Source organism: Panthera tigris, chromosome D1 (genome assembly GCF_018350195.1).
Source record: "Panthera tigris isolate Pti1 chromosome D1, P.tigris_Pti1_mat1.1, whole genome shotgun sequence".
Taxonomy (NCBI): domain Eukaryota; kingdom Metazoa; phylum Chordata; class Mammalia; order Carnivora; family Felidae; genus Panthera; species Panthera tigris.
Genome location: NC_056669.1, coordinates 1,499,426 through 1,525,230, shown reverse-complemented (window position 1 = coordinate 1,525,230; position 25,805 = coordinate 1,499,426). Strand labels below are relative to the sequence as shown.

The 25,805-nt window shown below is 48.9% G+C and overlaps 1 protein-coding gene across 1 annotated transcript in view; it reads left to right on the top strand.

The window, feature by feature from the left end:
- Window positions 1-2,674: 2,674 nt before the first annotated feature.
- The window catches only part of MMP12 (matrix metallopeptidase 12), a 44,370-nt gene continuing 21,239 nt past the window's right edge, over window positions 2,675-25,805 (top strand). Inside the window, exon 1 of the mRNA XM_042958183.1 lies at window positions 2,675-2,720. The gene's annotated coding sequence lies outside the window, so the exon portion shown is untranslated. The remainder of the gene's footprint in view (window positions 2,721-25,805) is intronic.

Below are 25,805 nucleotides of genomic sequence, written 5' to 3'. Positions count from 1 at the left end.
CCCATGGCTGCTGGTCCCCATGGTCACTGGTCCCCATGTCTGCTGGTCCCCATGGGTGGTGGTCTCCATGGGCGGTGGTCCCCATGGCTGCTGGTCCCCATGGTCACTGGTCCCCATGTCTGTTGGTCTCCATGGGTGGTGGTCCCCATGGCTGCTGGTCCCCATGGGTGGTGGTCCCCATGGGTGGTTGTCTCCATGGGTGGTGATCCCTATGGGTGGTGGTCCCCATGGCTGCTGGTCCCCATGGCTACTGGTACCCATGTCTGCTGGTCCCCATGGGTGGTGGTCTCCATGGGTGGTGGTCCCCATGGGCGGTGGTCCCCATGGCTGCTGGTCCCCATGGTCACTGGTCCCCATGTCTGCTGGTCCCCATGGGTGGTGGTCTCCATGGGCGGTGGTCCCCATGGGTGGTGGTCCCCAAGGGCAGTGGTCCCCATGGGTGGTGGTCCCCATGGCTGCTGGTCCCCATGGTCACTCGTCCCCATGTCTGCTGGTCCCCATGGGTGGTGGTCCCCATGGGCGGTGGTCCCCATGGCTGCTGGTCCCCATGGTCACTGGTCCCCATGTCTGCTGGTCCCCATGGGTGGTGGTCCCCATGGGCGGTGGTCCCCATGGTCACTGGTCCCCATGTCTGCTGATCCCCATGGGTGGTGGTCCCCATGGGCGGTGGTCCCCATGGGTGGTGGTCTCCATGGGCGGTGGTCCCCATGGCTGCTGGTCCCCATGGTCACTGGTCCCCATGTCTGCTGGTCCCCGTGGGTGGTGGTCTCCATGGGTGGTGGTCCCCATGGGCGGTGGTCCCCATGGCTGCTGGTCCCCATGGTCACTGGTCCCCATGTCTGCTGGTCCCCATGGGTGGTGGTCTCCATGGGTGGTGGTCCCCATGGGCAGTGGTCCCCATGGCTGCTGGTCCCCATGGTCACTGGTCCCCATGGGTGCTGGTCCTCATGGCTGCTGGTCCCCATGGCCACCATCCCAAGGACGATGGTGAGTTGGGGACTGGATAACGTCAATTTCAGGCCAGGGCCAGTCGAATCCGGCAGTCATTCTACTTGTGCGAGAATCAGACTGACTGCAAAGCCTCCCAGGCTCCTGGCTCAAACTCAGAAAGACCTTCATATATGTTGTGTGTATATATAGGCTCAGTGGCCTGGAGGAGGGGCTCTCTCCCAGGACCCGGGGGGTCCTAGGGGTGGAGGGCATGAGGGTCCTGGAGACTAGAAGGCCTCTGTTCTTTGCAGCTCTTTATCCTGCTGGAGACAGCTGTGCCCAAATGACACCTGGGAAATGCATCTGCAAAGTCGGACAGATTCAACGGCACAGAAGTGGAGAGTGTTGTCGGGGGCGTGTTGTGTGTGTGCACTCGGCAGGGGAGGTGCTGGGAGCGTCTAGACCACAGCGTGGGCCACAGGAGGGGTGCGTACATCCTACATGCTCCGCAAGCTAAGGGCTTGGCTCCATGCACAGGGGAGGTCAGCGTTCATCCCGGGAAGTTAATGTTACACTATCTCACTCTGATGAGTTAGCTTCTTCCTCCCACAGTTAACCCAAGTTTTCCTCAGGAATCAGACCCTGACCGATAGGAAGGAAGAGAAACACAGCGAGCCCACCCACTGCATTTAGGGCTCATTTACTTTACAGAAGAGCACCTGGTGTATTGCCCACAGTGAGAAATATTCTGCCCTTTCTGTCTCCAGTCCTGCAAAACCTATTTCTGGAAAGCCTGCTGACTCTCGAGTGGGCATCTTGTGGTAACAATGAATTAGGACGAGTTTTGTTACTGCATGATGGCTGAGCCAAGGCAAACTGGACCGAGATGATACAGCCCTGGAACAGGCTGAAGCTTGTACCTCATTTGTAGTGTTAAAAGTGACTAATTTGGGAAAAAAGAAAACCAATGTACAGCATAAGCCAATTTTATTACAGAGATATGCTTTAAAGCAAATGCCTCACGAATAACCCAGACACTCGTGCTCCATGCTGCGTCTCTTGTGGCAGTCCACATACCTGACCTACCAGCCCGGAGCACGTGTTTTACCATCAAGGTCCCCTTCCAGGAGGGTGTAATATCATCCAGGAGATTCGGAATGACCAGGAGGGTCTTGGACAATGTGGGGGTTAGGGGTACCCTAATCAAAATCTGCATCTCACTTTTGACTCCCCCTCCCCAAAACTTAACTACTGATACCCTACCGTTGCCCGGAAGCCTTAGGATAGATCACATATGCAGTCAGTTAACAATCACGCAACGCAGTCAATTAACAATAACAACACGGTGCAGTCAATTGACCGTAGCAACGCATTGCAGTCAATTAACGATAACGCATTTTGTATGTTATACGTACTATATACTGTATGCTCCTAACGAAGTCCGCTAGAGAAGAGGAAACGTGGTTAAGACAACCCTAAAGAAGGAAAATATGTTTACAGTCCCGCGGGTGTATTTACTGGAAGGCGGTACAGCCGGGCTGGGCGGGGCTGGGCCAGACACTGCGCATGAGCAGAGGCGCCCTCACAGCCAGCCCGCAGGTGTAGTGGTCGCCTGGCGGCGGCAGCCCCGGAGACACCCAGTCAGGGAGGACCCGGCCTCCCTGTGCTGCGCCGACCCGGGCCCCCAGCGTCTCCAGGCCTGAGCTCCCCTGGGAACCGGCCCCTGCAGCCCAGGCCCCTCCTCCCCGGTGCGAAGGGTCAGCGCACAGGACCCCCGCGCTCTCGGACTGGTAAGGTCTTGTGCGGACGGAGTGGGGAGGGGGCGAGGTTGGGAACTAAGGCCTTGTGGCTTCTGTCGTCAGCACTTACAGAAAGAAAAGCGTAGAAGTGGACCCGTGCCGTTCAAACCCAGTCCTTCCAGGACCGCCTGTGTACCCCTGTCTGCCGACCCTCCGGGACACCCCTCTTGTTCCAGGGGCCAGCACTCCTGGAGGAGCGCGCCGGGGCATTCAGCAGTCTTGCTGGCACACTGGCCTTCACGCAGCAGGACGGTGCCTGACCCTCCAGTCTGCTCCTCGGACCCCACGCGCCTCGTAGTATTTATCCCTCGTTTGTCCTCTGCCCTTCTGCTCTTGGCACAAAGCATGCTCGTTGCTCCGTGGAGCCCAGTCCCCTGGTTCTTCGCACTGCGGGCGGGTCCCGGACGGGCCACCCTGTCCCCTGCCCACCTGGTCTGTCACATCGCAGCCCCAGCACCCGTGCAGGGCCGTGCGCCCTAACGGTCCACCAGTGGATTGTGCGTTAGGGAACCTGGGCCACCGTCCTGCTGATCAGCTGTGAGCCCTGAGAAAACGCACTTTGCCTGTTAGGGCAGCAGTCTTACCTGGGAGGGATGGAGGGTGATTCCCCCACCACTCTGGGCACCATCCAGGAGGCCCCCTAAGGCACGTGTGGAGGGCGGGGCATTGGTAAGAGGGACCCTCCCACCCAGCGCCACCTCGGCAAGGCCCACACAGTCCTGAGAGACGCAGGAGGGAGGGGGCCGGCGTTTGTCGGGCGGCAAAGGGAGGATTCCACCCACTGCTTCCAGCCTCCGTTGCCCCACCAGGGAGTCACAGGCCAGGAAGAGTCCAGTTCTCCTGGCCTGAACCCCTCGGCCACCCCGGGCCCGAACCGACGCTCAGTTCCACAGCTGGGTGATCCCGGGGAGCAGGGAGCAGAGGTGCTCTGTACGAAGGAAGGCTGCGTTTTGCTTCTGGAAGGGGAAGGATGTTTGCAGGCAAACACAGAACATCGAACCGGAGCGCCGTCCTCTGCCCGCGACTGCTGGCAGGGGTGTCTTCGCGTCTGCCCCACGGAGGCGGGTAGCACGCACCCCCCCCTCCAGGGCAGGGTCCGTTCGCCAAGTCTGTTTGACCTTTCAACCTTCACAAGATTCCTGTTTCTGGAGAACACTTAGCACACAGCAAGCTGCGAACCGGCCCAGGGTCCGTCCTACGTCCCGCGTGTCGTCTGACTTTGGCGGTAGTTGTGTTACTAAGCCCCCTTACCCTGGAGAAAACCGCAGCTGACACAGGTTATAGGTGCGCTGGCCAAGATGTGAGGGAGGACAGGCTACCAACGGCGGCAAGGAAGCAAACGGTCGCGGAAAGGAAGTCTGAAAAGCAAAATGACCCTCAGGTGAATCCCCTCGGTGGCTGGTCTGGTGGACCCCATGTCCGTGGACTAAGGGACGTCCCAGGTTGTGAAAAACACCTGGGCTGTGCATGGGGCCCTTCTGTAGACAGCAAGTCTCCGTGCACAGAGAAGACTGGGTTATTTTGACTCTCGGACATAGAACAGACGGAAATGTTAAGTAAAAGCAACACGTTTTAGACGGATCTGGGGTTCACATGAAGATAAGGCCCTCGGGGGCTGTCTGTCCCTTTGCGGGTCGAAGGTGGTGGAGTCCCGGTCCCAGCCTCGACGCCACCTGGCCGGGCTGGAGGGACTCGGAACCTGCCTCTCGCCACGAGACTGTGACTCCTTCCCGGGAGGTGACGCTGCCGGGCTGGACATGCCCACCTCAGGGACACCTCGAGTGTCACTCGTGTTCCTAGAAGGCGGGCCTGGGGAGGGGCCAGAGGCATCCGGGTAGAACCAGTCGGAAACGGACAGAATCCAGGTCGTTTGGGAATCCAGGCGACCCTGCCCTGTGCGCTGGCCTTCACAACTAACAGCCGTGGTCTCGCTCCTGGCTGCATCCCCGCGGGGGACAAACCTTCTAAAAATGTCACAGAGAATGGAACAGAGTGTTATTCGAGCCACGGTAGGGACAGGTGCCTGGGTTACACGGTTTTCACAAAGAGGAGAGGCCCCCGGGAGGGGACATTTGGCACAGGGTTATGTATGGCTCTTACATAAAGACTTACAAACCATCCTCACGAGGGACATTCCAGAAAGTTACACACTTTATGTTACGTTTTCAATACGTGCAAGTATGTTCAAGTGTCATCTTAGGGGAGCCAGGGAGGTTTTGGTTTTTCTCACCTTTGTGTTTAGAATGCTGCTTTTTGGTTATTTATTTTTTTTAACTAATAATAATAATAATATTTTTTAAATAATAAAAAAGCAGATCTGCAATGTGTGCTCGGGGCAGAAACAGAGCCCGTGCTGTGAGGTTTCACGGAATCATTTTGACCTTGGTAAATGTTAAATGTTAACGTAAAAAATTGGAAAATGTCAAATGTTAACGTAGGGCTTCCGTGGGAGCCCAGGAGCAGGGCCACAGACATCAAAAGTAGAAAATTTCCGGGGCACCTGGGTGGCTCAGTCACTTAAGCGTCCGACTTCGGCTCAGATCACGATCTCCCGGTTTGTGAGTTCGAGCCCCGCATCGGGCTCTGTGCTTGGAGCCTGCTTCGGATTCTGTGTCTCCTTCTCTCTGTGCCCCTCCCCAACTTGTGCTCTGTGTCTCTATGTCTCTCAACTAAATGTACAAAAAAATTTTTTTTTTTAAAAAGTAGAAAATTTCCTTGATCAGGGTTTCCTTCGTGACAGGTTGACCCACATCTAAAACAGGGGACGATCCGAGGGAAGGGAGAGGTTCCATGGAAGACTGTGGGTTCCTCCACAGTCTGACTCATCCCTCTCTCGTCCCGACCTGACCCCGCGCTCCGCTTTGACCATGGGAAAATGAAATCTTCACTCCTTCCTTTTTGTTTCCTGTAACGCTTGCTAGTGGCTTTCGAAAGGCAGCGTGTGTCTTACACGGGGTCCTTACCGGGAATGCAGATTGTAGGTGACACCCCAGGAGCTCGCGTCCGGTGGACGCCCACGGGCCTCACAGCAAGAGGCAACAACTCCTGCGGTGTGAGATGGGGCTTCCTGCCCGGAGGGTGCTTTCCTGGCCGGGCTTCCTTCCTTTGCCCTTCTTTCCTCCGATGACATCGTAATCTCCGATGTCAGGACATGCTTAGAGTCCTGAAGGTAGACCTCACATGTGCACACGTATGCCGGAGGGGTCCCGATCGGCCACAAGTCGGTAGAATCTGTTCCTTCGTGCTCGTCACGTGAATGTCAGGGCTGGGTGTGAATGAGACGGAAGTACCTTCTAGGTTGAAAGAACCTTTCAGAAAAACGGAGAAGGTTTTCCAAGTTTATATAGATTATTCAAAACACACTGGGAAAAAACCCCCCATAAAACGGAATTTTAAAACCTTTTGTTTTCTCAGCCATAGTTTTGCTCAGTTAATTCTACTTAGAACATGATCTAAAGAGGTGAAACTATTGCTTCCTTCTACTTTAAAATGAGGGCCTATCCATTGCTTTCTTTTATTAATAATTCACAGAAAAGCAAAATTTCAAATCAGCTCCAAGTTAGTCAGGAGTGCAAACACCAGAGGCCAAAGTCAGGCACTAGTCATAGCTTTTGTTCAGGGAGGAGAGGGGAGGGTCCGGGCACTTCCTCCTTCTTGAATGATGTGTCACTCCCTTGCTTAAAACCCACCGGTGGTTCCAGTCAGCTGTCGGGACTAGAGGCACACTCGCCCGTGTGGCTTACAAACGGGGTCTGACCCCGTGCACCTGCCGCCGTCTCTGGCTCTGTGCGCTCCATCCCCTAACGTCCCTCCCCCTTCCCAGCACCCTCCATGCTTCTCTGATTCTTGCTTGAGTTTCCTGAAGACTCCACACCTGTCCCCTACTTGCCATTCTTTCTGTCCCAGCTAACTCCCTCTTCAACCTTCTCCCTCTTCAACCTTCAACTCCCTCTTCAACCTTCAATCTCACTTTATTCTTTTTTTTGTTAAAAGTTTTTAAATGTTTATTTCTGAGAGAAAGAGAGCAAGTGAGCAAGCATGAGCAGGGGAGGGGCAGAGAGAGAGGGAGACACAGAATCCGAAGCAGGTTCCAGGCTCCGAGGTGTCAGCACAGAGCCTGACGCGGGGCTGGAACCCATGAACCATGAGATCATGACCTGAGCCGAAGTCGGACACTCAACTGACTGAGCCCCCCAGGTGCCCCTGGATCTCACTTTCAATGTCACTTAATCTGGGAAGCCTCGCCTGACCTTAGGTCTGGGCTAAGGGTGTGACTCCTTTTTTCATTATAATTGCCTGTTTTCTGATGGGGTTTTTTTTGCATTTTTTTAAATTTAATTTTTTAAATTTACATCCAAATTAGTTAGCATATAGTGCAACCATGATTTCAGGAGTAGATTCCTTAATGCCCCTTCCCCATTTAGCCCATCCCCCCTCCCACACCCACTCCAGTAAGCCTCTGTTCTCCATATTTATGAGTCTCTTATGCTTTGTCCCCCTCCCTGTTTTTATATCATTTTTGTTTCCCTTCCCTTATGTTCTTCTGTTCTGTGTCTCAAAGTCCTCACATGAGTGAAGTCATATGATATTTGTCTTTCTCTGACTAATTTCACTGAGCATAACACCCTCCAGTTCCATCCACGTAGTTGCAAATGGCAAGATTTCATTCTTTTTGATTGCTTGAGTAATACTCCATTGTATATATACCACACCTTCTTTATCCAGTCATCCATCGATGGACATTTGGGCTCTTTCCGTACTTTGGCTATTGTCGATAGTGCTGCTATAAACATGGGGGTGCATGTGTCCCTTCGAAACAGCAGACCTGTATCCCTTGGATAAATGCCTAGTAGTGCAATTGCTGGGGCCTAGGTAGTTCTGTTTTAAGTTTCTTGAGGAACCTCCATACTGTTTTCCAGAGTGGCCGCGCCAGCTTGCATTCCCATATAATTGCCTGTTTTCTATTCCGTATTCTCGGCTAAGATCGTAAACTTGGATCATGGCAGGGAGGTGAGAGCCGTGTATATGCTCACACACACACGTGTGCACACACATATGTGCACAAATTGAACAGGAAAGAGGTAAACTGATTTGTGTCACTTCTCATGATCCGGTGCCCTGTCCTTAGGTCCCTCCGAGTGCTGGGTGCAGGAAAGCCTGGGGTACCCCAGAGAGGGAGTTAGTTCATGGGGAGGTTGCTGTGGGCTGGGGGAGACGGGCACACAGCCAGTGCCACCGTCTGGGCCCCAAACTGGGCCCCGTGCTGTCGGGAGTCTTGAATATGGAAACACTGAAATAGAGAAGCTTTCTTTCTACATGAGATCCCTAGAAGGTGTTTCGAAAGTCTCTTACCCCCTGAGTGAGCCGCATCTTGAAGAGGAACGCTCACATGGACGCGGCCCCCGCGTTGGGAGAGGCACGGCTGGGGTGTGGCTGTGTGTGTGAGTGTGGTGGGGAGACCCCTCGTCTCTGACGCGTGCATCTCTGCAGATGGCCCCCAGATACCTTCTCTCCTTTGCTCCTCTGTTGGTGTCACATAGTCTGGAAATCTTGAGTCGGGAAAGTGAGGCACTGGGGGGGTGGGGCCCGAAGTGCTCGGCCGCATGAGCCCCCATCGCAGGTCTGGACAGGGCCCGCGGCTCCCAGGGTCCTGGCCAGAGCCCAGCTTCCATCCTGCCCCAGCAGACGTGTGCCACATTTGTGCCAACAGACCGCTGGCACCTGTGGGGCCACGGCCCGTGAGCCCACCTCTGCCGCGGGCTGTCGGGTGGGGATCAGAGCGGATTTATAACCTCTCAGTGTTTAGACGAGGAGTAGGTGGGCGTCCACTGGATCCTCCCTGGTGCTCCCCCCTCAGGATTTCACTTCATAGCCCAGGACTCTGTGCTGGTTGGCTCCTTGGAGGCCACTGGGCATCATTACTCCGTGTCACCTGCTGTTCAGGGAGTCACTCGCCTTTGGACATGTGCTTCTGTAGATTCCACTCCCGCCTGAGCTGCTCACGTACAAGGTGCCTCCAAGGGGATCCTGCCGGTTGGCTGGGCACCCCGCGTCCGGAGCCCCGCTGGGGCAGACCTCCAGTGCCCGTGTCTCCAGACCATCTGCCAGCCCGCGAGCGTCGTGCACCTCTGTGGCCACAAGGGCAGGTCAGTTGTCCACAGCAGCATGGCGGCCTTGGCTGAGAAAACCATGCTGGGCGCTGGCTGCACAGGGTCTGCGAGCTGGGCATTCAGAGCACCCAGCCCGTACCTGCGGCCTCCCTTCGCCCGCTGAAGGCTCACTTGCTTTAAGTCATGTATGCAGTTATTCTCATCCCCACCTAAACCACGCCAGCTAAGCAAAGGTGTAAGAGTCTAAATTAGATCATTCGGAGTCTTCTGCAAAAGAGGAAGGAAAAATAAGAACTCTTCAAACTTCAGTACCCGCTGTAGAGTGTTTCAGATTATTTAGGAAGATGTGGTCAGCTTTTTCACTGTAAATTCACTCTGTTATCAGCAATGGCTCATGTGTCCGGGAATGGCTTCACTTCCTCTCCAATGGTCACCATAAAATTAAGACGGGGGATAAAATCCATGTCTATATATAGACAACAGATTAATTCCTTTGCATGACACAATAGTTTGGGGCACTTGTAGTGACTATTTTTGTAGAATTCGTACATAATGTGAGTTACAGAGCTTCTATAATCCGCTCATTAAGCTGCCCACAAACTCGTCTGCCCAGTTTTCAGCCCAGCAGTTTGGTCACAAAGACCTAACCATCCTTCGTAAAGCCGTGGGGCTCGTATCACTGTGAGTCCTGTGCCGTGCGTAAGAGTGAGCCAGTAAGTTGACCTCGGTCTTTCTTCGTGCTTGTCACTGGCTCCTGACTGCCCCCCACCTCCATGGGGGCAGCGGGATCGGGTCATGGGCCCCCCAGGACCCTCCAGGGTCGTGGTTCCTGGCTCCCTGCAGCCACTTCCACGGAGTGTGGATGTGGATGTCACCCGCCTCTCCACGGGCTACCTGTCCCCAAGTCTTTGCCTTATCTTGGGAAAAGAGGCAGAAACAGCTGAGAAGAGATGAAGCTTGGGTCTCCTGTCACTAGAGAATTCAAGTTCTCAGAACCGAGAATTTCAACATGAGATTCTCAACTCTGGTTGTTCCCTGGGGCCAACCGCCGTGTTTTAGATGCCCACACTCTAGCACAAACCTGGAGGTTCTGAGGCCAAAGTCAGGGGCGAGGACGGGCGAGTGCTCGTGTTCTCAGATTCTAGTGGTCGTGTTCCGGCTCAGGCAGGGTTGAAGCCAGTGATTCGGATGAGACGCTTATATTTGCTCTTGTTCCGCACTCCAGCCAGGAGCGCAAACCGTGTTTCCCTAGGTCGCAGGTGCACACATTGCGGCCGTTTCCGTCTTGTGGGGGAAGGACCTGGGCTCGGAGAGGACCGGGCTCTGTCCACCAGAGACAGGCAAGGAAGAGTGTCTGGAGTCAGCAGACAGACTCATTCAGCAAAGTCCGCCTGACTTCAGATACGAGTTCCCTCCGACCCCGCTTGTGGCTCAGGACGGCTTCTGCTGCCCAGGTGTCGCGTTTGCTTTGGGGGGCATCAGTTATCAGTGTCTTTTGTGCACCAGTACTGCGATGTGAGGGCGCTGAGCCAGAGGTGGGCGGAGTGATGAGCGTCCCAACCGCACCCTTCCTTCTCAGGGGCCCCCACACCTGTGCCCCTTCCTGCCAGTGCTTGGAGTGGAGCCAGACAGAGACCAGCTCCTTGGCGGCCCCCTGAACAGTGTCTAGTCTTTTTCTCCCAAGAGAGGCGCTGGGAGCTGGCACTTTTCTGCTTACCCGCCGTGCCGATCCGGGGAGGGGGCTCCTCTGGGGAGTACCTGCCAATTTTGCCCTCATTGGGATGCAGGAGCCACTCAGCTGCCTTCCGGATTTCTCACGAATGGACCTGGCCCGGGAGGTGGTGTTGGATCCGTGTCTGCAGGTGGGGAGGGCGAGTGTGGGGGTGCCCCCGCTGCCGTCCGGCTGATATCGCCGCACACGCGGTTTACGTCCTCGTTGTGGTTCTGCTTTGTGTCCATTTCCCAAAATTCACCAAAATACACATGTTACCGTATAAAAATTATACATCAGTAAATGAGACGAAAATAAGTTTGTAAAAATTTAATGTCACAAAAAATTTGTAAACCAGCAGTATGTTGTAAACTGCTCCTAGAAACCATCCTTCAGCACCAAACAATTTATATATCTGTCATTCAATTCCACTTAGAAAATAGCCTTGCATAGACAAAATTTTCTGATATATAGGCTATACTTGCTTTTACTGTTCTTTTTTTTTTTTCTCTCTTTATTCTCAAAATTGATTCCAGCCACACTCTCTTTTTCAGGACGGTGAGGAAGTCACGTAGGGATCACCATTTCTAAATAAAAAGTGGGTTGAATCCTACATGTACCACTGCTCAGTGCCTAAACAAACGTCTGATACGTAGTGGACATTCGTTAACACTTCTTTGCATGAACGGATGTAGTTTTCTTCTTTGATAATCCACTGTCAAAAGAGTGAAGAAAACCAGACCTTACAGTCAGATCCTTGATTTTGCCAGTTAGGGGCGGTGCGGTCTCAGACGGTCTCAGCCTCGTCTACCCCCCCCCCCCCCCCCCGTGTCACCAGGGATGATAATAATCCAGCAACTCGTAAAGTGAGCTTCGAAAGAGCTAAAGAAAAAAGACAGCTTTCCATCGTCTGAGTGTTGTCACCTGGACAAGAATTCCCATTGGTTCTTCTCACCCGACAATCTTATCTGGCTGATTACTGAGCATTTGTGTCGATTCCAATCCACATTCGGGATGCTTGAAATGCCGACTAGACTGGTGTTTTCGACACTTTGTCCTTCTCCCCCCAACCTAATTGCATCACTCATTTCTACTGTCCATGGTTTGCTACAGCCTGGCAGTGCCTAACATGAACTAGATACAAACAGGAACCTTCAATAAATCTCCTGTAATCAGGAGTTTATGGCCCTTGCTTTCCATGTTTGCCAAGCTCTCTCCCTGGCCAACCGGGTGCCCGTGCGGCACATGAGAGCGGAGCCCTGGTGGAGGAGTGTCCTGCCATCTGTTTGTATCGTACTTCGCTTGTGGCTTAGTTTCCTAATGCTTCGCCAGTGCTTGTACCTCTGGGCAGTTGCTTCTGGTTCCAGCCTCCGCTCTGCAGTCTCGACTTCCTTCTCGTGGGTCTCCGTCCCACCACCATCCACTGTCCAGTCACGGACCTCGCCTCTGCCACCCGCGATCCACTGTCACAAAAGGCAAGCTCCAGTTCATATCCTGCAAACCCAGGCAGTGGGCGTGTTGTTAGATACTCTGAGTTGGTGGTATTTGCCTCACGCTCTTGTTTTCTTTATTTTTCTAAAAACGAATCTATTATATACTTATATATGATATGTATTATGATGCGTATATTTAACGTATATTGTAATAATTTGTTGCATTCGTTATTTCTATAATTTTATGTCTACCCTAAATAGTTAGTCTATTTATGGTAGAAAGAAAATATTACAGATATCACTGAAGCTCCCCACGTCCCAGGGATCCAGAGTTTTCTGTTTGAACCAGAAGTTGACTCACTGCTCTAGGGTAATGGTGTGCCTGACTGAAAATTCCTTGGTAACATTTAAGCTCCCGAAGAGTATGGTTTGGAGATCAGCCTAGGATGCTCCTGTTCTCTCTTCCTTTGAGGCTGGCCTAGCAGAAGGCTCGCTCTCTGGCTCCTCAATCCTGGGAGGGCTGATACAGCTCAGATTTTGCATGACACCCAGCTCCAAGACGCATTTGGCCGCTCTCAGCAGACCTGGAGACCGACACTGTCACATTAGAAAGGCTGGCACATGACTCAGGGCCATCGGACCCTAATCTTTTGTGACAAGACTGATTCCCTTCTTCATCCTTCCCTCTTTTGGAAAGAAAGATTGTGTATGTTTTCTAGCATAATACTGTGTCGGTTCTGCCTCGAGAAAAAGTCAAAATTCGCCTGGGAGCATTGGACGTGGCCTGTCACATTTCCACAGGCTCCGTGACGTTGCCTCTGGCTTCATATTTTCAGTTTTCCTTCCAAAGCTCTGCCTTCCTGCACGGTTTCAGACTGGAGACTGGACTGAATTTTCCAGACCTTCGTGATGCCCCTTCTTATAGCCATGCCAGGTGGAGAGGAGCACTCGTCCCACGATGCTGCAAGGGGTAGTTAACGGGCCGTCTCTTCTTGGGAATGCATGAGCAACAGGTGACTCATCCTGTCCCTCTGTTATAGACCCAGTTACTTACATGAGACCTGCCACGCGGCAAATGCCGTGTCACTGAAAATACATCTCAGACTTCTCCCTGTCCTCTCTGCTCTTTGTCACTGCTTTGTTTTTCTTCCTGGTATGTAAACGTCAAATACACTATACACTGTATTTTTTAAATTTGAAAAATTTTATTGATTATTCAGCCGTAAGGCATGTTCAGCTTTAATAGAAATTACCAATTTTGTTCCCAGAATGGTTGTAGCTGTTGACGCAGCTCCCAGGCAAGTAGGAGATTCTGACTATTCCAAACCATATCCAACCTTTGGAGCTATGAGGTTATTTTCTTTTTCTTCTTTTGAAAATTTTTTTAAAGTGTACTCTTTAATTCCCATACCCTATTTTCCCCATACGCCTCCCCTCCCACTACCCCCGGTAGTGTGTTCTCTCTCTCTTTTTAAATGTTTATTTATTTGAGAGAGAGCGAGAGCAGAGGAGGGGCAGAGAGAGAGCGAGAGAGAACCCCAAGCAAGCTCCACGCGTCAGTGCAGAGCCCAATGCGGGACTCAGTCCCACAAACCATGAGCTCATGACCTGAGCCGAAAGCAAGAGTTGAACGCTTAGCCAACTGAGGCACCAGGCACCCCACCATCAGTGTGTTCTCTATAGTTAAGAGTCTATTTTTTGGTTTCTCTCTCTCTTTTTTTTTCCCCTTTGCTCATTTGTTTTGTTCCTTAAATTCCACATATGAATGAAATCATATGGTATTTGTCTTTATCTGACTGATTTATTTACTTAGCATTATAGTCTCTAGCTCCTTTCATGTTGTTGCAAATGGCAAGATTACATTCTTTTTGATGGCTGAGTAATATTCCAGTGTGTGTGTGTGTGTGTGTGTGTGTGTGTGTGTGTACATACATACCACATCTCCTTTATCCATTCATCAGTCGGTGGACACTGGGCTATTTGCATAATTTGGCTGTTGTTGACAACACTACTATAAACATTGGACGGCACGGAACCCTTTGAATCTATATTTTTGTATCCTTTGGGTAAATAACTAGTAGTGCAATTGCTGGGTCGTAGGGTAGTTCTATTTTTAATTTTTTGAGTAACCTCCATACTGTTTTCCAGAGTGACTGCACCAGTTTGCATTCCCACCAACAGTGCAAGAGGGCTCCCCTTTCTCCACATCATCGCCAACACCTGTTGTTGCCTGAGTTGTTAATGTGAGCCATTCTGGCAGGTGTGAGGTGGTATCTCATTGTGGTTTTGGTTAGTATTTCCCTGATGATGAGTGATATTGAGCATCTTTTCATGTGTCTGTTAGGCATCTGGATGTCTCCTTTGGAGAAGTGTCTATTCATGTCTTCTGCCCATTGTTGTAATTGGATTATTTGTTTTTTGGGTATTGAGTTGTATCAGTTCTTTATATATTTTCATACTGACCCTTCATCAGCTATGTCATTTGCAAATATCTTCTCATAGTCCATAGGTTTCCTTCACTGTGCAGAAGCTTTTTATCTTGATGAGGTCTCAATAGTTCATGTTTGCTTTTGTTTCCCTTGCCTCCGGAGACTTATATAGAAAAATGTTGCTACAGCTGATGTTAGAGAAATTACTGCCTGTGTTCTCTTCTAAGATTTTTATGGCCTCAGGTCTCACTCTTAGGTCTTTAATCCATTTTCAGTTTATTTTGGGGTATGGTATAAGAAAGGGGTCCAGTTTCATTCTTCTGCACGTTGCTGTCCAGTTTTCCCAGCACCATTTGTTGAAGAGACTGTCTTTTTCCCATTGGTTATTCTTTCTTATTCGTCAAAGATTAATTGACCATACAGTTATGGGCCCATTTCTGCGTTTCTTTTCCATTCCATTGATCTATGTGTCCGTTTTTTTTTGTTGTTGTTGTTGTTGTTGTTTTTTGTCAGTACTGTACTGTTTTAACCACTACCACTGCATAATATAACTTGAAATCTGGAACTGTGATGCCTCCAGTTTTCCTTTTTCAGGATTGCTTTGGCTATTTGAGGACTTTTATGATTGCATACAAATTTCATTGTTCTACCTCTGTGAACAGTGCTGGTGGTGCTTTGATGGGGGGTGCTCCAAATCTCTAGCTGGCTTTGGGCAGTGTGTTGAGACATTTTCATCTTAACCATCCTGGTAGCTTGGGTACTCATCTTTCACTGTGATCTTAATTTGCATTTCCCGACTGCTAGGTTTTCATATGCTTATTGACCACTTAGATAGTCTCTATTTTATGAAGTGTCCTAGGTTTTTGCCTATTTTTTAAAAAACTGAATTGTCTTACCAATTTCTTATTGATCGGTAGGAGTTTTTTATGTACTTTGTATATGAATTCTTTGTCATTTATGTAACACATGTATACATTTATTATATATACAAACATACAGATAGATTTATAAGCAACACAGGAAATCTAAAAGCCAAAAGAGAAAAGGTGGACAGATACCATCATACATCCCCCCAAAATTTTTGGTGTTCAGGATGATAAAAGACACCAAGACATCATATTATAGATGATACTATATAGATAGTATGTATAATTGACTATATATAACTGACTGTATATATCAATATACCGTATGTATAATTGAACCAGCCCAATCCATTCCTGAGTTCAGAGAAATGAGATGAGTTATATGATCACCCATACACATTTAGAAGAATGTCCATACCACCTTTATTCCCCATATCCCCAAACTGGACATAATGACATATCTAGAATAGATTAAAAAACTGATGACATGTTCATAAAATGGGATACCACACAACATAAAGAATAAATTTCAGCTCTGTGCGACAACATGAGTGAAAGAAGTCAGACACAAGATAGTACATATTATGGTTCTATTGATATTGAGGCAAAACAAATATTTACTGATACCAATCAAGTAGTAGTTACATTGCGGGGGGTCTTTCCCGTGGAGGGAGGGAGAACAGGAAGCCTGGGAGGCTGGGACCATTCTCTCTTGCTGTGGGAGGTGGTTACAGAGGTATATGCATATGTGAATGTTAAGCGAGCCATGTGCTTGACCGTATATGGTATGAGGTAAGGATTTGTGTGTGTTTTGTTTACTGCTATATCCTCAGTGTCTGGGAAGCACCTGTCGCACAGCCCGTGCTCGGCGCGGAACCAACATTGCGCAGTGAACGTGCATTCACCCAGTGTCCACATTGAAACAGCACCCCTGGTAACCACAAAGCAGATGTTGATGTTTTATCTACTTTCCTTCAAACATGTTGCTCGTTAGCTGAGTCATGTTTAGAAAGGGTTAACCTGTAGAAAGAGCCCATGTAGAGATGTATGTGGAACCAAGAACCACAGCGGTGTTATTCGGCCGGATAGCTGTATGGTCCCAGAGCTTCGGGGAAACCAGGCTTGTTTCCAGTGGACATGTCTAGACAGCTGTGAGTAGTGAATCATATGCACACTTACAGGAACCTGAAGAAACTCTGGCCTGTGTCCAAAATGGGGATTTTACAAGAGTTTAGGAATTAATCTATAACAAGATGAAAGTTAAGAAGAGGCAAGCGTACAAGGGAACTTGGTGTAGGACAAAGGTGGCATTTTAATTCTATTGGGGACTTGATGGTTAATTTGAAAAGCAATCCTGGAACAATTGGCTGTGAGAAGAAAAACTTTAGGTTCCTATTCATGCTACATATAGAATTAAATTCAGCTTTGGTTAAAGATCCGTATGTAAGAGCTGTATACAAGCAAATATAAAAGATGTTAGAAGAAAGTTTACGAGAATATGCCGGTCACTTTAAGAGTGGAGAAGACACACTTAAACAATGTAGGAAAACTAAAAGCCAAAAGAGAAAAGATGGGCAGGTATTATCACATAAAAAACCTTCTCCACTGTTTGGAATGCTGTAAGATATTGTAAATAGACTCAAAATGATAACCAGGAGAAAATATTGGCTGTGGATATAAATAAAGAGTCATTTCCTTTATAATTATAAAAGAGCTTTTACAGATTTGTAAGATGAAAGAAATTAACTCAGTAAGGAAAGAAAGAAAGAAAGAAAGAAAGAAAGAAAGAAAGAAAGAAAGAAAGAAAGAAAGGTGAAAACTAACGACCTGAGCAGGAAATGCAAAGGAAAGCATGAGTGTAAAAATGTTGAACCTCTCCAGTAGCCCTCAAATCAAGCCAGGAATAAGATGCCGTTATTTTACTGCTAAGATGGGCGAACACGGGTTCACTTTCTCATTTCTTTGGTTCTTTGGGTGTATTTTGGACGTTGCCTTCTTAAGTGCTTTTCAAAGTATAATGTGAAATTTATTATTTCCTTTGGAAGGTGGGGGCTACTGGGTGAGAAGGTCAAATGCATAGTGTAGGTTGGACACCTGACCGAGAAGGGGACAGCTGCTTAGACACGGGAAGGCAGTGCCAGAGCCGCACCCCACACCCAGCTCCCAGGGACGGCCGGCTCTCCTGGCTCCTACTTTTCAACACTTTGCCTCCCACACAGGCCCAAGAACCCATAGGCATTCTCACCTCTTGACATTTTTTGGGAACAAAGCCTTTGTTTTAAAAAATGACAAAACTTATAACTCGGGCAGAAGACAGCATGTCCTTTTAGTGTCCTGCCAGGGCATCATGTGACGGGTCTGCCCATGGGTTATTTAATCAGGTAGGAGAATGCAATTTTATTGAACTGTTATTCACTATTGATTAAAATCTAGGCTTAGAGAAGCAACGTGTTAATTTATAATCTTTGCCTCTCAGCACTATCAGTGGTTTCTGTCCAGTAGGAAAGATAACCCCGATGGTGGTGGTTTTATTGTCCTGTAGGACAATAAACCACGTCATCATTGTCCTCTGGCTAGGACAAAAGAGGACTAAAGCAGAAAAAAAGCATCTATCGAATCACTAAAAAAGAATCTAAGATTGTTTCAAATTGAAGTAAAAATAACTGATAAAAGCTTTGGTTCACATTGAGGAATGAGCCTTTAAGAGGGAGTATAATTTGTGAGCTAATAGGGAGATCCTCTGGTAAGTATTTAGGGGTTCACCTAGATGGAAAGGAAGCTTTCCCCCCACCCCCAGGAAATCACCCAGTACCGCCACACCCACCACTGGGGACGCTCCCATCTCAGGTGGGTATTTCATACCCTTCCTGGGTCATGTGGGAGAAGTCCGCAAAAGAAGGGAGGGGCCAGATCAGAGAGATGTCTTTGTCATACTTTGAATGACCAAGAAATTTGACCTTGGAAAACTGGGCTACAACTCCGCCTTTCTCTCATGCATTCTCTACGCAGCCACCAGAAAGACATTTCTGATGAAAATTCAACCCTTTCCTGCTTCTGCTTAAATTCTTCATTTCCTCCTAGTGCCCTTAGGATTGAATTGGAGCCGTTGCATCATCGAGGCTCCTGATTTCCTCTGCAGTCCCATCCCTAGAGATACCTTCCCTCCCCAACACACATGCACGCACGCATACACCCACACACATGCACACGCACACACATGCACGCATGCATGCACACACTTAACATGCAGGCATGCATACACATGCTTGCACGTACATAAGCACTCACTCCCCTCAGCTCCAGCCATTCTCTCTGGCTTTGCACAGTCTCTTCCCAGTTCACTTGCCTCAGCCCCTGCTTTCCGTCTATATGCTCGCCTCGTTTAAGACTCCCCTTACACTTCCTCTGGGAAGCCCTTCCTGCCCCTCCTGTGTGTTTCCCAGGCTCCACGACAACATACTCACTGCTTGATCCCCATAGGGCCCCCAGGGCATTACCCCAGGACAGCCTCCCTCATTACACCGTGAGCCCCTTGGGAGCAAGACTGTGTCCCCAGAACCTAACACCATGCCTAGCATACACTCAGCAAATATTTATGGAATTAGTGGTTGAAAGAACATTACCTTTTTAAAAAAAACAATATGGGGCACCTGGGTGGCTCAGTCGGTTAAGCGTCCGACTTCGGCTCAGGTCGTGATCTCGCAGTTTGTGAGTTCAAGCCCCATCTCGGGCTCTGTGCCGACAGCTCAGGGCCTGGAGCCTGCTTCGGATTCTGTGTGTGTCTCTCTCTCTCTCTGCCCCTCCCCTGCTCATGCTCTGTCTCTCTCTGTCTCAAAAATAAATAAAACATTTTTTAAAAATTAAAAAATATATACTTTGGAATTTTGAAATAAAACTTGTACTCTAGAAAATTTGGAAAGCACAACAATGCCCAAGGCAAGAAGTTCAAATCAGCTGTAATCCCCCCTACTCCGAGATAGCCCCTTTTAGTTGATGCATTAATCTTGAGAAAGGGGACACCACGTAAAAAGGAGACTGTGGGAACTTTCGGGCAACACCGTGTCTCACACAGAGAATGGGATTCAAAGACCAGTTAGAAGAGGGTCCAGACTCCAGGTATAAAATGACAAGCGTGTGGACCAGATGGGACGAAGGGAGGCCTGAGATGCATGTGGTTACCAGGATGTTTGGTGGCCGGGCCTGGAAATTGATTCGGGGCGGTGGTGAGCCAGTGGGAGGACCGTCTGCTGACCTGAGGTTAATACGCAGCTAAATAAATGGAAGATTTTGAGATTGGGTGAACGGAGGTGTCCTGCCCTCATCTCCTCCCTCATCAAATATTTATCAGGCATGTCTTCTGCGCCCGGCGCTGGTCTGCTCGCTGGGAAAGCGGAAGAACTGCCACCACACGGCCACACAGCTTTGTTTGCCCTTCGCCTTCACCCCTGCACTGGCCACAGTGACCACGTTTTAAGCAACTTCTTGAGAAGTTGATGAGAGAACAGATACGCTGATCGTGGACTGGCGGTTGTGGGCTTTCTGGAGGAGCAGCCAGGAGTCATCACCGTGTAACACAGAACAGCTCAGTCCATTGGCCCTGGTAGGAAATGGTTTTCCTCCAGGTCATGTAGCTGTGTCTTCCTTTTCCTCACACGTCCCCTTGCTTCCACCCCGCATGTGGGGGCACTGCTTGGGTTTCGATCTGGACCTGTGTCCCCCGAACCGCAGCCCCTCGTCCTCAGGGTAACAGGTGCATCAGTGAACACATCAGCAAAGCCCCCAGCCTTGTCCAGAGTCAGCTCTGGTGGTGGGAATGTGGTGCCTCTGGGAGAGCTCTCAGATTTAGGCCTGGAGAGCCATCGAGGAACACTAAAATGTCCTTGAAAGGGGCGCCATGGTGGCTCAGTAGGTGAGGCCTCAGACTCTTGGTTTTGGCTCAGGTCATCATCTCGTGATTTCATGAGTTCAAGCCCCATGTGGGGAGGGCTCTGCGCTGACAGTGTGGAGCCTGTTGGGCATTTTCTCTGTCCCTCTCTCTCTGTCCCCTCCCTGCGGATGCTCTCTCTGTCTCTCTCGAAGGAATAAACTGAAAAAAAAAAGTCCATGAAAGAATGTTCAAAGCACAGACATATTCCTTCAATCCCCCCGAGCATACGCAGTGATGATGGGAGGAATGCGTGTTCAGGGCTGTGACACAAGTGGTGAGATGGCATCTTCCTGGCCAGAGACAAAGGAGACACTTGTTTGACACAGAGGCATAAAAACCCCTGATTGTGCAATGGCTACTTTTTCGTTGGTGCCAGATGTGAACGAGCCAGATTTCTTTGTGAGGAAAATTGGGAATCCATCTCACTAATAAAAAAGTCCCTTAATAGTCAATAGCTAGGAAATTTAAGAAACTTCAGAAGAAAAAAGCACTAAATAAATTAAATGGCCCCATTAGGGTTACATGAGTGGTACTTTGAGATCAATCATTTGAGATTTAGGATGTGGATACTTTTCTCTGTACATATATTACATAGCAATACAAATTTTATCTAAAAGCAAAATTGCTCTGGATACAGCATCTTCTAAAAAAAAAATGACAAGAACACAACAAACCGGGAGAATCCGTCTCTGTTTCTCTGATGAGGAGAACGGTTGCAGACTTAGGACAGAACCTTCGAGGCAGCTTTCCAGGCTTCAGACTCTGGGCTCGGTCAGTGGGGACACACCACATCCTAATTCCACTTCACTGGCTGGTTGACCGCTGCACATTATTAAAACTCTCCGAGCTTCGTGGAACCCATCCACAAAATGGGAATCATATCACTCTCTTGGGGTCATTACGGCTTGAACAGGATGACGTGTTTACAGTGTCCGGTCGAGGTTTTGCCGCACAGAACCCCCTCATGAATGTTGGGTCCTCACTCGCTCCAACAATGTCCCTCTTTCCCACCTTCATGGGCTTTCCTCCGTCTGAGCTCCCGGGGAAGCCAAAGGGAGATGCTAAGGGGCAAATATGCCAAGGACTGGGAGGCAGGAGAGGCCCCGGGAGGAGCCGAGGTCAGCCGGGTGCTGGCACTCGTGAATAAGAAGGAAAATGTGAAGGGATCCCTGTCACTGTCGAAACCCGGCCAGATGCTGCCGCCCGGGTGCCAACGATAACAAGAGAAGCTGAAATTAGAGTATTTGCTCACCGCGCAGATTTTCCCCACAGAAAACTAGGAGGAGTAGGTCAAAAAACGGCAATATGATCTATCAAAATAGTGGATTTTCCCAGGGTATGAGTATAGCAGGGAATCTGGGGTTACTTTTCGGTACCAGTCTTACAGGAACGTTTGGTTGACTCATTAAAATCCACTCAGTGGCAACTTTCGTGTGTGCCATCTTCTGACATGGGGTTTTGAGGAATTGGGATATCCTGTCATCAGCAGCCTGTGACATGAACTTGCTTTTCTTAAAATGGTTTCCCCTGAGTTGTCCACTCTCCCTCGCGTGGTGCCTAAGGTAACTCGATCAAGGTTCATCTAGCAATAGAATCTGCACGGTCATTAGCTCTAAAACTTCCCCAGGTTCCTCCCTCCGTTTCTTCCCTGGGGACCCTCCTGGCCTTTGTCGTGTCTCCTCTTCTGTGCCTTCTTCACGTCAGATTTACCCCGGCCGTAGGCTGCAGATTGGTGTGCTTGAATGGTGGGTGACCTGAGGGATCCCTTCCTCGTCACACATCACCAGTTCAGTGGTCCCCCACTGATACCTCGTCTCCTTGGGGTGAGGAGGTCGCTGTTTTCTTGAATACTGTGCCACCTTAGACCCCAGTAGGTGGCATTTTTCTCTTTGTGTATTTCTTATGTGGGGGCCAAGGGCAGGCTGCCCCAAAATGTGCCACTTTGGCATATCAGTTATTTGAAATAAGTTACTTAAGAGATAGCCTGTGCAGGAAGGACACCGAGACCCTCCTCTGCCGCCCTGGACACAGGAATACATCTCCAGGTGAAAGTTGTGGTCCTTATACCAGGACGTAAAGACACATCCTCATCACCAGAGATGGGACGTTCAGAGCCAAGCAGCCTGTGTAAACAACCCTTGTTACTTTTTACTGATGTGCTCCCCCAGTCCAAAGTCTGTTGAGGATTCCTTACTAATTAAAAATCCCACAGTTCAGTTTTCCTTTCTCGGTCAGTGCCTCACAGATTTATGGTTTCTTTGTCTCGAAACTATGACAGGTGTCTGCATCGGTCACTTCTCTGGGTCTCAATTTCATTATTGGGCCTCCACGTACACGTTACACAACTGGTTTTTTCTATTGTTAATTTGTCTCATGTAAATTTAATTCTTAGTCCAGCTGGAAGACCTTGAAGGTCAGAGGCAGAAATTTTCCTTCCCTTCACTTCATTGTAAAGTAATGATCGATCCCACCAAACTGTGACTTAAACAGAGGACACTTGTTATTGAAAATTACATAGTGCTTAAATGCAAAAGCTACTCCAAAGGTGATACCACATGTGGATACCAGGGTTCCATCCGTGGCTCAGTAGAACATCTGACCTGGTCTGTCCCTGATGCCCTATGGCCTTGGGCCAGCCTCTACCTTTGAAGAGACACCTGAGGAAGGGGAAACATACAGAAGAGGTGACCCATGGGGTCTAGTACTTTGACCTTAGCATCTCCAGTCCACTTGTTGATTGTTACTACAGAAACAGGGGTTGGTGCTCAGGAAGGCTCTTGGTCTCTCACCCATCAGTCTGTGATACAAGTGCTCCTCCTGTCCTATGGAGATGGGAACGGGGGGGGTGAAGGTAGCTCTTGGCTGGAGTTTGGGATTACGTTTTGCCATTAGAATTCCAGCCAACAGGCAAGCATCAAAGGTGTGGGGAATTCAGATTGTGTGCATCTGTGGGGGAGAAAAATTTTACTTTGCCATTTAAGATTCTTCTAACTGGACTAAGAATCAGATTGACAGGAGACAGATTCACAGGAGAAAATAAAATTTAATTTCGTTTGTGTGGGGAACCCACACAGACATGAGAGTCTAAAGGCAGTCAGGCACAGTGAGGTATAAACGTCATCCGGGAAAAGCAGAAGGCAGTAGAGGTAGGGGCCTTCAAAGGGGAGGAATGAATTCGCAGGAGGATGAAAAAAAGGACATGTTTAGTAACAATTTTCTGGGTGATCAGAAAGAGTGGGACGCAGAGAAGGCTTTGAACAAACAGGCCTCGCCGGGTTCCTCCCTGTGCACTGTCACTCGTTCATATCGTAACACGGTTATGTGTGGTGACCGTTCTCTTCCTGGAACAGGTCCTCTCTATTCTTTTAGGCAGTGAGGGGGAAGGTCAAAGTTTCTTCCTGATCGTTTCAGCTCAAAATAATCTGCATGTCAAAGTGACCAGTGTCGGAGGGACCTGTCCTTGTCCCCTACACATGATTGAATGATCTGGGTTTAAGGAGTCATTATGCCCATTGTCGCTATCAGAATGAGAACTGAAACAACATCAACAGTGACAGGTGGCATGACAGTCTGTGAGCATAAAGGGACCCGCAAGTGATAAGAGCTTACTAATCAGGTTGCATGGAAGGCAGCAATCGCCTGCTAGAAGCCTCTAAGCTCACACATGTCGGGATGTGCAGGAACATTTGTCCAATGGCCTGTGAGGTCCCTTGCTCCTTCTACAGAGAAGGGGGTGGGCATCGCCTTCTCAGCTGCCTGCTTGTTCTGTGCTATGAGCCCATCATCTGCTACAGGCCACCATCACAAGGAAGAGCTCTGGAGATTTAGGGGATGATTAGGACCGTGGCAGAATCATCTTTGCCGTGCATGATTTTTCTCAATTTCAAGAATTCTTCACCAGGGACCAAGGCCACTAAAATTATAAGTAATTTTAAAAAGATGAGTACATTTTCCTAAGAGGTTTTATCACTTTGCTGAGGTTTTTTTTTTTTTTTAGTGATTGAATTGAATTTAATTTAATTAATTAATTTATTAATTTATTTATTTTTTAATATGATTTATTGTCACATTGGTTTCCATACAACACCCAGTGCTCATCCCAACAGGTGCCCTCCTCCATGCCCATCACCCACTTTCCCCTCCATCCCACCCTCCATCAACCCTCAGCTTATTCTCCGTATCCAAGAGTGTCTTATGGTTTGCCTCCCTCCCTCTCTGTAACGTTTTTCCCCCTTCCCCTCCCCCATGGTCTTCTGTTAAGTTTCTCAAGATCCACATATGAGTGAAAACATATGATATCTGTCTTTCTCTGCCTTAGTTCACTTAGCCTAATACCCTGCAATTCTATCCATGTTGCTAGAAATGGCCCGATTTCATTCTTTCTCATTGCCAAGTAGTATTCCATTGTATATACAAACCACATCAGAGGTTTTTGAAGACACTCATGATCTCCAAGTGTTCTGAGGCACTGCTCCACAAAAGTCACTAGACAGCCATATGGAGAAAAACAGAAACTACTTCCCAAATCCGTGACCCAGAGGGAAGGCAAGTGCCCCGGTACCATGGACTTAGGATCCCCTTTCCTTCTGTGGAGGGAAGAGCTGGAAACAGAGCACACGTGTGCCAGTGAGAAAAGCCTTGAAGAGTGCAGTGCACCTAAACTTTGGAGTACAGTAATGGGATGTTTTAAGGGCGGTCTGAATCCACCCTGGAGGCCTTGGAGGTGTTTCTATGTGGCAGTCACTAGTGAGAAAAGCAAGAATCAGAGAAATGTATGTAACATAATTCCATTTCATAGAACAAATCATGACAGACTTCCTTCTCCCTTAGATGTGTGTGTGTTCTGTTAAAAGGCAAACCACAGCCCCACAGTGGCAATGGCATTGCTTACACTAACACCTCACTCAGTAAACTCAGACTTAATACCTAACTTAACTACAGTTTGAAGTGTGCCCGGAGCGTGACCTTAACCAGCCAGCCTGGAATGTCCTGGTCAACACAAGGAGGTAATCTGCCCCTCGGCCCCTAGGAAGGCAACCTCGCCTAAAACAACACATCCTTTGCCAATAATTTCCTTTTTCCTACTCCTGGAAACACTTTCTTTTCTGTAGCTCGACAGAGTTCTTCTGTAGAGCTCCCCTCTACATGCTGGATGGGATGCTGCCTGATTCATGAATGGCTTTTTAACGATACAATATGATCAAGAAGGAAAAGTACAGAATATATGTAGAAGGAAAAATATAGAAGTCTGTATCTGGATTGTTAATGGAGAGGAACCAGAGAGCAGGAAGAGGTGAGTTGTTCAGTGGAGAGAGAAGAAACGAGGGGCACACGTGTGAAACACACTAACAAACAAGTCCCCTGCCCTGAAAAAAGAAAGTGTCCGTAATATAAGTTGCATGCACGGTACGAAGTCTTCTGAATGGACTTAGCTGCATGTGCATTTACGCACGGAGACATGCAAAGCACAGCGACTACAGTGGCAGTGATCTCACACATGGAATGTTGACTGATGTTCTATTCTTCATGTTTCACAAAGTTGAGCCCCATTCTTTTCCTTAAATCTTTTGTAGTTCAAATATTTTATGACTCGCATCCGT